Raw genomic sequence first — 7,078 nt, 5'->3', positions numbered from 1 at the left:
GGTGAATTTTTATGTCAAATTTGAATTGTATTATCTGGATAGTAAAGTCTATGTTTAACAGTGATTGCAAAAAACAGTTTAAACAAAATTTGTCGTTTCTCTTAAGCTTACTCTATGCTTTAAAACTATAAGTGTAATATTTATGTTTACAAAGAACAGCTGATTAAAAAATTTGAAAAGACGTTAACATATGTTTGCTGCAATGCATTTCTTATGGGTATTTCTGTAACCAGTGGGGCGGAATCCTGAATCGGGAAAGGGATGGGCATAGCTTATAAACCTTCTCCGTGGAAAAATACATATACGTACAAATTTTCATCATGATCGGTCCAATAGTTCACGATTCCATAAAGGACAAACATACAAACATTCATTTTTATATATATAGAAGATATAGAAGAAGATTACCACTAGGGTATTGTTTTGCAACATTACTGTGAAGTTCTAATACCTATTGGCAAGAACGTAGCCAGGAAACAATTTTGGGGGGACCAGACAACTGATATTTTCCTGTAGTGGACAGAGAGTAAGGCCCCATTTTGTTCCTTCTAAAGTTCTTGACCCGTTTCATTGTTGAGAACAATCTTTCAGCAGTACATGTCAGTAATACTGAATTATTTAAATAATAATAGTCGTTTACTAAGAGTAATTGAAAATTTTGGGGAGGGGGTTCCGGACCCCTTGCTGGCTACGTCCTTGCCTATATATCTGTACTTTCAAGACCGGGAACAAAATTATTGTTATATTATAATACTAGCTTACCAAAATTGTGTAGGAAGCTATATCCAGAGATGTATACATTTCTATCATATTAGGTTTTGGTTGTCATGACTTTACTCGAAAGCAGTAAACTGACATAATTAGATCTTAATAGATTGCCATTAGTGCTTTTTACATTAGTATATGAGAAGGTAAAAATAATTGTAAAATTCGTTGTGGTTGTGCATTATCTAATGGTAGAGAAATGGAATGGTGATTACAAAATATTGATTTCATGTTTAATTGAGTAAAACTCTTACAGTAATAAAAAATTCTAAAATTTGATTCATAAAATGGGGTCATTACTTGAACATTTAAATTAATTAAAACTCCTAACAAAAGATTTATTGCTACCATACTATCTACAGAACTAACTTTACCTGACGTTTTTACCTCACAATCCTCCTAAGGTATGTTCTCTTTTAAATTCTCATTTGCTGATTGTGAGAGATAAATCAAATAAGTGATATAAACAAGTTCTAGATAAGACCTAAATTGGAAGGGTTGTTCGTTTTAGCCAGTCTTCATAACTTACATTGTAGGATTATTTACTAATAGTTAAAAGGCTAAACATTTAATCTTACTTAAAGTTTGAGATATATATACAGGATGTATATATTATGTCTGGAAACACCCAAATATATCCTTTAATTATTTAAATATAAATTTGAAACCTCTTACAATCGTGATAGAGATTTGGGCATCTACTTTTTGGAACAATGTTTTGTTATGTCACACCAACGGGGGACGTCCTGCCGAGGGTATCGTGAATATTCTTAATGGAAGCCTATACCTTGTGATACATAATTTTAAAGGTAATAGCTTACTGAATTGAATGCCACAAACCGCATCTCAAAGGAATTATCTCTATCAGAAAATAGAGCATTTTTAGTATTGAAAATTTACTGATGTTCAACAATGTAATTTTAACATGGTTCTTGCCACAAAATATGTTACACTAATTTTTTAGCATTTTTTTAAATGTTCAATTAAAATAAAATAAATAATTTATTTTTAAGCTGGTTTCATTAGTACAAAATTTACCAGTTTTTATTACAATGAAAAATTTATGAGTCACTTTCTCTGATTACTTATGAATCTGTACTTGGTGTTTTCCAGTCAGCAGGAAGGTTTAAAGAGACAAAGGTCACTAGCTTATGAGAAACAATATTGTGTTTATTAATCATCTGGTCTACAGGTTTCAGTTTGTTGAGAGCATGGAGCTTTCACTAGACAGGTCTAAGCTTGGGAATTACAAATGGACAAAGGTCATATCATTCCTGTCGAGTTAATCAGTGTCTCTGAAGCATTGCTGTCAACAAGTTATCTAATTACAGTAGTTCAGTTTTTATTTGGCATTTTAATGGAATTGTCTGAAAGAGAACGAATTACTCTATTGATGATGCGAGGATATGGCGATCGTCAAAGATCTTATCGGGAAGTTTGTAATTTGTTTAATGACACTTTCCCAGAAAGGAATCCCATAAGTGTTTCAACAATATCAAAAACTATTGAGCGTTTTGAAATGACAGGGAGTGTACGTAATCGGCCAAAGTCGGGTAGGATACAATCTGTAACAGATGAAGAACATGCACTAGATGTTTTGCAAACATTTATTGAAGACCCACATACATCGCTCAGAAAAGCAGCACAGCAACATGATATGCACCCTATGTCTGTGAGTAAGATTTTGAAAATTAATAAATACAAACCATTTAAAGTTCAATTTAGTCAAACAGTTAAGTGAGGATGATTACGACAGAAGAGTTGAGTTTTGTGAACTTGTGTTGCGCAAATGTGATGACAATAGAGATTTTCTGACCAACATACTATTTTCTGATGAGGCAACTTTTTTCCTAAATGGCAATGTTAACAGGCACAATTGCCGTTACTGGGCTAGTGAAAACCCACATTGGATTACTGTGTCCCCATTCACAGCAACCACAAAAACTGAACGTATGGTGTGGAATTTTAGGTAACAAAGTTGTTGGACCCTTTTTCATCAATGGAAATTTAAATTGCCGAGCTTTACTACAATATGCTCCAAAATGAAATAATCCCAGCTATTCAAATTGCAATCAGGAGAATACTTTGATAATGTATGGTTTCAGCAGGATGGTGCTCCACCCATTATGGGAGACAGGTAAGAGGAGTATTTGGATTTAAGGTTTCCCTCATAAATGGATTGGGCCGAAGAGGAGAAATCGAATGGCCTCCAAGATCTCCGGATTTGTCACCAATCGATTATTTCCTATGGGGTCATTTAAAATCCAATGTTTATAGAAGAAAGCCTCATAATTTGGAAGACCTAAGAAACAGGATTATAGAGGAGATTGCTTTGATAACTGAAGAAATGTTAGGCAACTCTGTCGAATCATTTTACACAAGATTGGCTCATTGTCAAACCGTAGAAGGAACACAGTTCGAACAATTGCTTTGACACCAAATGCAGGTAAAACGTTTGTTGTAAGACTTTTTCTAACAGCATACATTATTTTTTATTTGTAATAAGAAAATCAATAACATAAGTATTTCCATAATTGTACTGTAATAAAAACTGGCAAATTTGTGCTAATAGAACCAGCTTAAAATGAAATTTTTGTTTTATTTAATTGAACATTTAAAAAAATGCTAAAAAAATTAGTGTAACACATTTTGTGGCAAGAACCATGTTAAAAATTACATTGTTGAACATCAGTAAATTTTCAATACTAAAAATGCTCTATTTTCTGATAGAATAATTCCCTTGAGATGCGGGTTTTGTGGCATTCAATTCAGTAAGCTATTACCTTTAAAAATTATGTATCACAAGGGTATAGGCTTACATTAAGAATATTCACGATACCCTCGGCCAGGACGTCCCCGTTGGTGTGACATAACAAAACATTGTTCCAAAAAGTAGATGCCCAATCTCTATCACGATTGTAAGAGGTTTCAAATTTATATTTAAATTATTTAAAGGATATATTTGGGTGTTTCCAGACATAATATACACCCTGTATATATATATATATATATATATATATATATATATATATATATAAAATCTTTGGAATGAGGGGTTTGGGCCCTGTCATGTATGTGTATGTATAAATGCTATAGTACATGGCTTGTGAAAATAACTAGCAATGACCTCAAACAAGTTGAAACATTGATCTTATAAATATTTAAGCTAAGTTCATTGTCTACACTTTACTTGATGCATTTTTGTTTCAATATGGAAGCCATTCAAACTTTTATAAAGGAGTTCTGAAATGCATATAACCTTTTCTGCACTGGAAGGGCTTAAATAGTTGTCTGTTTAAGCTTGTTAGGTGTGCTTTAGTATAAAAAAATATAATTTCAAAAAGTCTATCTGCAGCTTCTGAGCTGGAAGGGCTTAAATAGTTGTCTGTTTAAGCTTGTTAGGTGTGCTTTAGTATAAAAAAATATAATTTCAAAAAGTCTATCTGCAGCTTCTGAACTGGAAGGGCTTAAATAGTTGTCTGTTTAAGCTTGTTAGGTGTGCTTTAGTATAAAAAAATATAATTTCAAAAAGTCTATCTACAGCTTCTGAGCTGGAAGGGCTTAAATAGTTGTCTGTTTAAGCTTGTTAGGTGTGCTTTAGTATAAAAAAATATAATTTCAAAAAGTCTATCTGCAGCTTCTGAACTGGAAGGGCTTAAATAGTTGTCTGTTTAAGCTTGTTAGGTGCGTTTTAGTCTATATTTCCCCTAGCCTGTCTAAAACAGTTTTAAGGCATCTTTGGTGGAAGTGTTTTGGAACAAGTTGTGAGCAGATTGCCTGGCATCAAAAGGGTTAACGAGTCTCTCCCAATTGCAGAGGTGAACTCTCTTTTTCTTGGATTACTGTGTTGATATTTACCTGTGCTAGGCTGAGGAGCAGATTTTCTGCACTGAAAGAATATTATTGTAAGCATAACATAGCTATGGTAGTAAGGGTTGATACAATGTGAATGTTGAGATCCAGTTCACCTTCCTCATAGTGCAGCATCTGGAATCTGGATGTGGACGCTGTCAAAGACCTTTTGGAATGTCTTCAGACGTACATGAATCCACATTCCAGGAGTCAAGACTACAACAGCGTCAGATTACAGACTCTGCACTAAGGCGAAAGCATTTTGCTATCTGGAGCAAACAACCACCATAGCTGCGGGTGCTTTGTGGAGTTCCATCGATCTTGAAAGAAAGTTTCATATCTTTGAAGAGATGACCCATCCAGTGCTATAAATTAAGGCATGGCAAAAGTGAGCTCTTCAGATGCTTTCTCTAGTATGCACTGGCCGCCTGAAGTGAATTTATCACCTCTCTCACTAATGGGTTAGCAATTGATGTCTCTTTTCGGAACAGCTCACTAGAATTCTCAACTGAACTTAAATATGTTACAATTATGTATTGAAAATGTGTTAACCAGCCACAATTACTGGTAACAGTGGTTAGTATTATTCCATTATTGCCACGTCTTGTAAATTTGAATTACTGTGGAATAAACTTCATTGTATTCAATTGCAACTATAGTCCACTTTTCAAGTGTAGCTTTGCTGACGGTGGAAAAAGGATGTAGGGGATTTTTGAGACATTAGCCCTATCACTCGGTATGACACTTAATTAAGAATCAACAGAGAGGGTGGTAGGTTTTCTTTGTGAATACCATGAGAAGAGACCAAACAAACATGCAGACGGTGTGGTCGTGCCGCAGCCCTAGTGTCTGCGCTTAGAACTAACTGAACTGATATACCAGGCAAGAAAGTAGCTAGGAAAAGATTTAGGAGGAGAGGGGGGTCCTGACAACTTATATTTTTCTGTAGTGAACAGAAAGTAAGGCCCCATTTTGTTCCTTAAAAAGTTCTTGACCCGTTTCTTTGTTTAGGACGATCTTTCAGCAGTATATGTCAGTACTGATGAACAATTGAAATAATAAGAATCGTTTACTAAAAGAATAATTGAAAATTTGGGGGATCTGGAACCCCTCACTGGCCTACGCATGTAGTCCTAAAAGAACCTTTGCACCTCCCTTACTTATGTTTGTGCCCTCAGAATCTGAGACTTTTACAGAAGCTAATCAAATTTGAAGGCTCTTATTCTCTGTTGTCCTTGGGGCTGAGAAGATACTAGGAATTTTTTCCTAATTTTTGATATGGCAGGTCAGTTTAGCCATATATATATGTTCCGCTGATTCTCCGCAGTCTGCACTCATCAGTCTGACTCAGACCCACCTTCATAAGACGTTTTCTAAGGGAACCATGTTCTGTCAACATCCCTAATATCAATCAAATCCTTCTTACTTTGTTCTAGTAGAGTTTCCCTACCATTTACCATAAGGAGAGATAAACATTTTGGATTGTCTTACTCCTGAGGCCTTACTCCAGTTTAAGGAGCTAATCCTCTTTTACAAGAGCTTTACTGTAGGAGAAGCTACTCCTCAGTCTGGCTCAGGCCCTACACCATAAGCGATTCTGTACCTATTCGCAAGGGTATCTGCTTTTTCATTTCCATGCCTTCATGGCAAGGCACCCAAATGAGTCAGTCTCTGCTCTTCTTTACCAGTTCCACTAGAGCACTCTTACATTCCCAGACTGCTTCCGAGTTGAACGAACAGGTGTCAAGTGCCTTTAGTGCAGCCTGGCTATCGGAGAGTATTAAGTATTCTGCTCCTTTTGTATAAGACTTCTTCTGGCACATGATTCGTTTGCCATGATTTCCGCTTGGAAGACATACAAATCTGGATGTTTAAAAAAAATTAATAACGTCAACAGGACTAATAGGCAACATTGAAAACAGTCATATGCAAATCAAGGCTTGATACTATTAAATTAGCTGCAACGGGCTGCTTTTGTAGTACTGCTGTTTTAACAGCAGTGGGCTACTAATGCGGTGGCCTCAGTGTAAGCCCAGTAACGGGCGGGAAGGTTGTTGCTCACCACGTGAGTGACGGTTCCATTGCTTCTTTTCGCGCAAACCGTTCTCTATCTTAATTCATTTTCTCTGTTATGTGTCGTGTTTATTAGATTATAGTCACTGTGTTTATGTCACTATAGTCTAATTTAGGACGATATTGAATGCATTGAAAATCTATTTTCTGACGGATTCAAAGTCAGACATTGACATTTTTAACATTGTGTGGAAAAGGATATTGTTGTTGTAGGGATGAGGGTGAGGGGAGATGGTGAATTGCTTTGTTTGATAAATAAATATTAAAAAAAATTATTCACAGGTGCCAGTGGGGATGGGCTGAAAAATCAGTAAATTATTGATTACGGACTGGATTATGCCTGGCACCAGTACAGGCTGCTATTCCAGCCTCGGACGTCATCAATTTG

This window comes from Homalodisca vitripennis, chromosome 5 (assembly GCF_021130785.1).
Source record: "Homalodisca vitripennis isolate AUS2020 chromosome 5, UT_GWSS_2.1, whole genome shotgun sequence".
In the NCBI taxonomy this organism is placed as follows: Eukaryota; Metazoa; Arthropoda; class Insecta; order Hemiptera; family Cicadellidae; genus Homalodisca; species Homalodisca vitripennis.
This window is presented reverse-complemented; position numbering follows the sequence as displayed.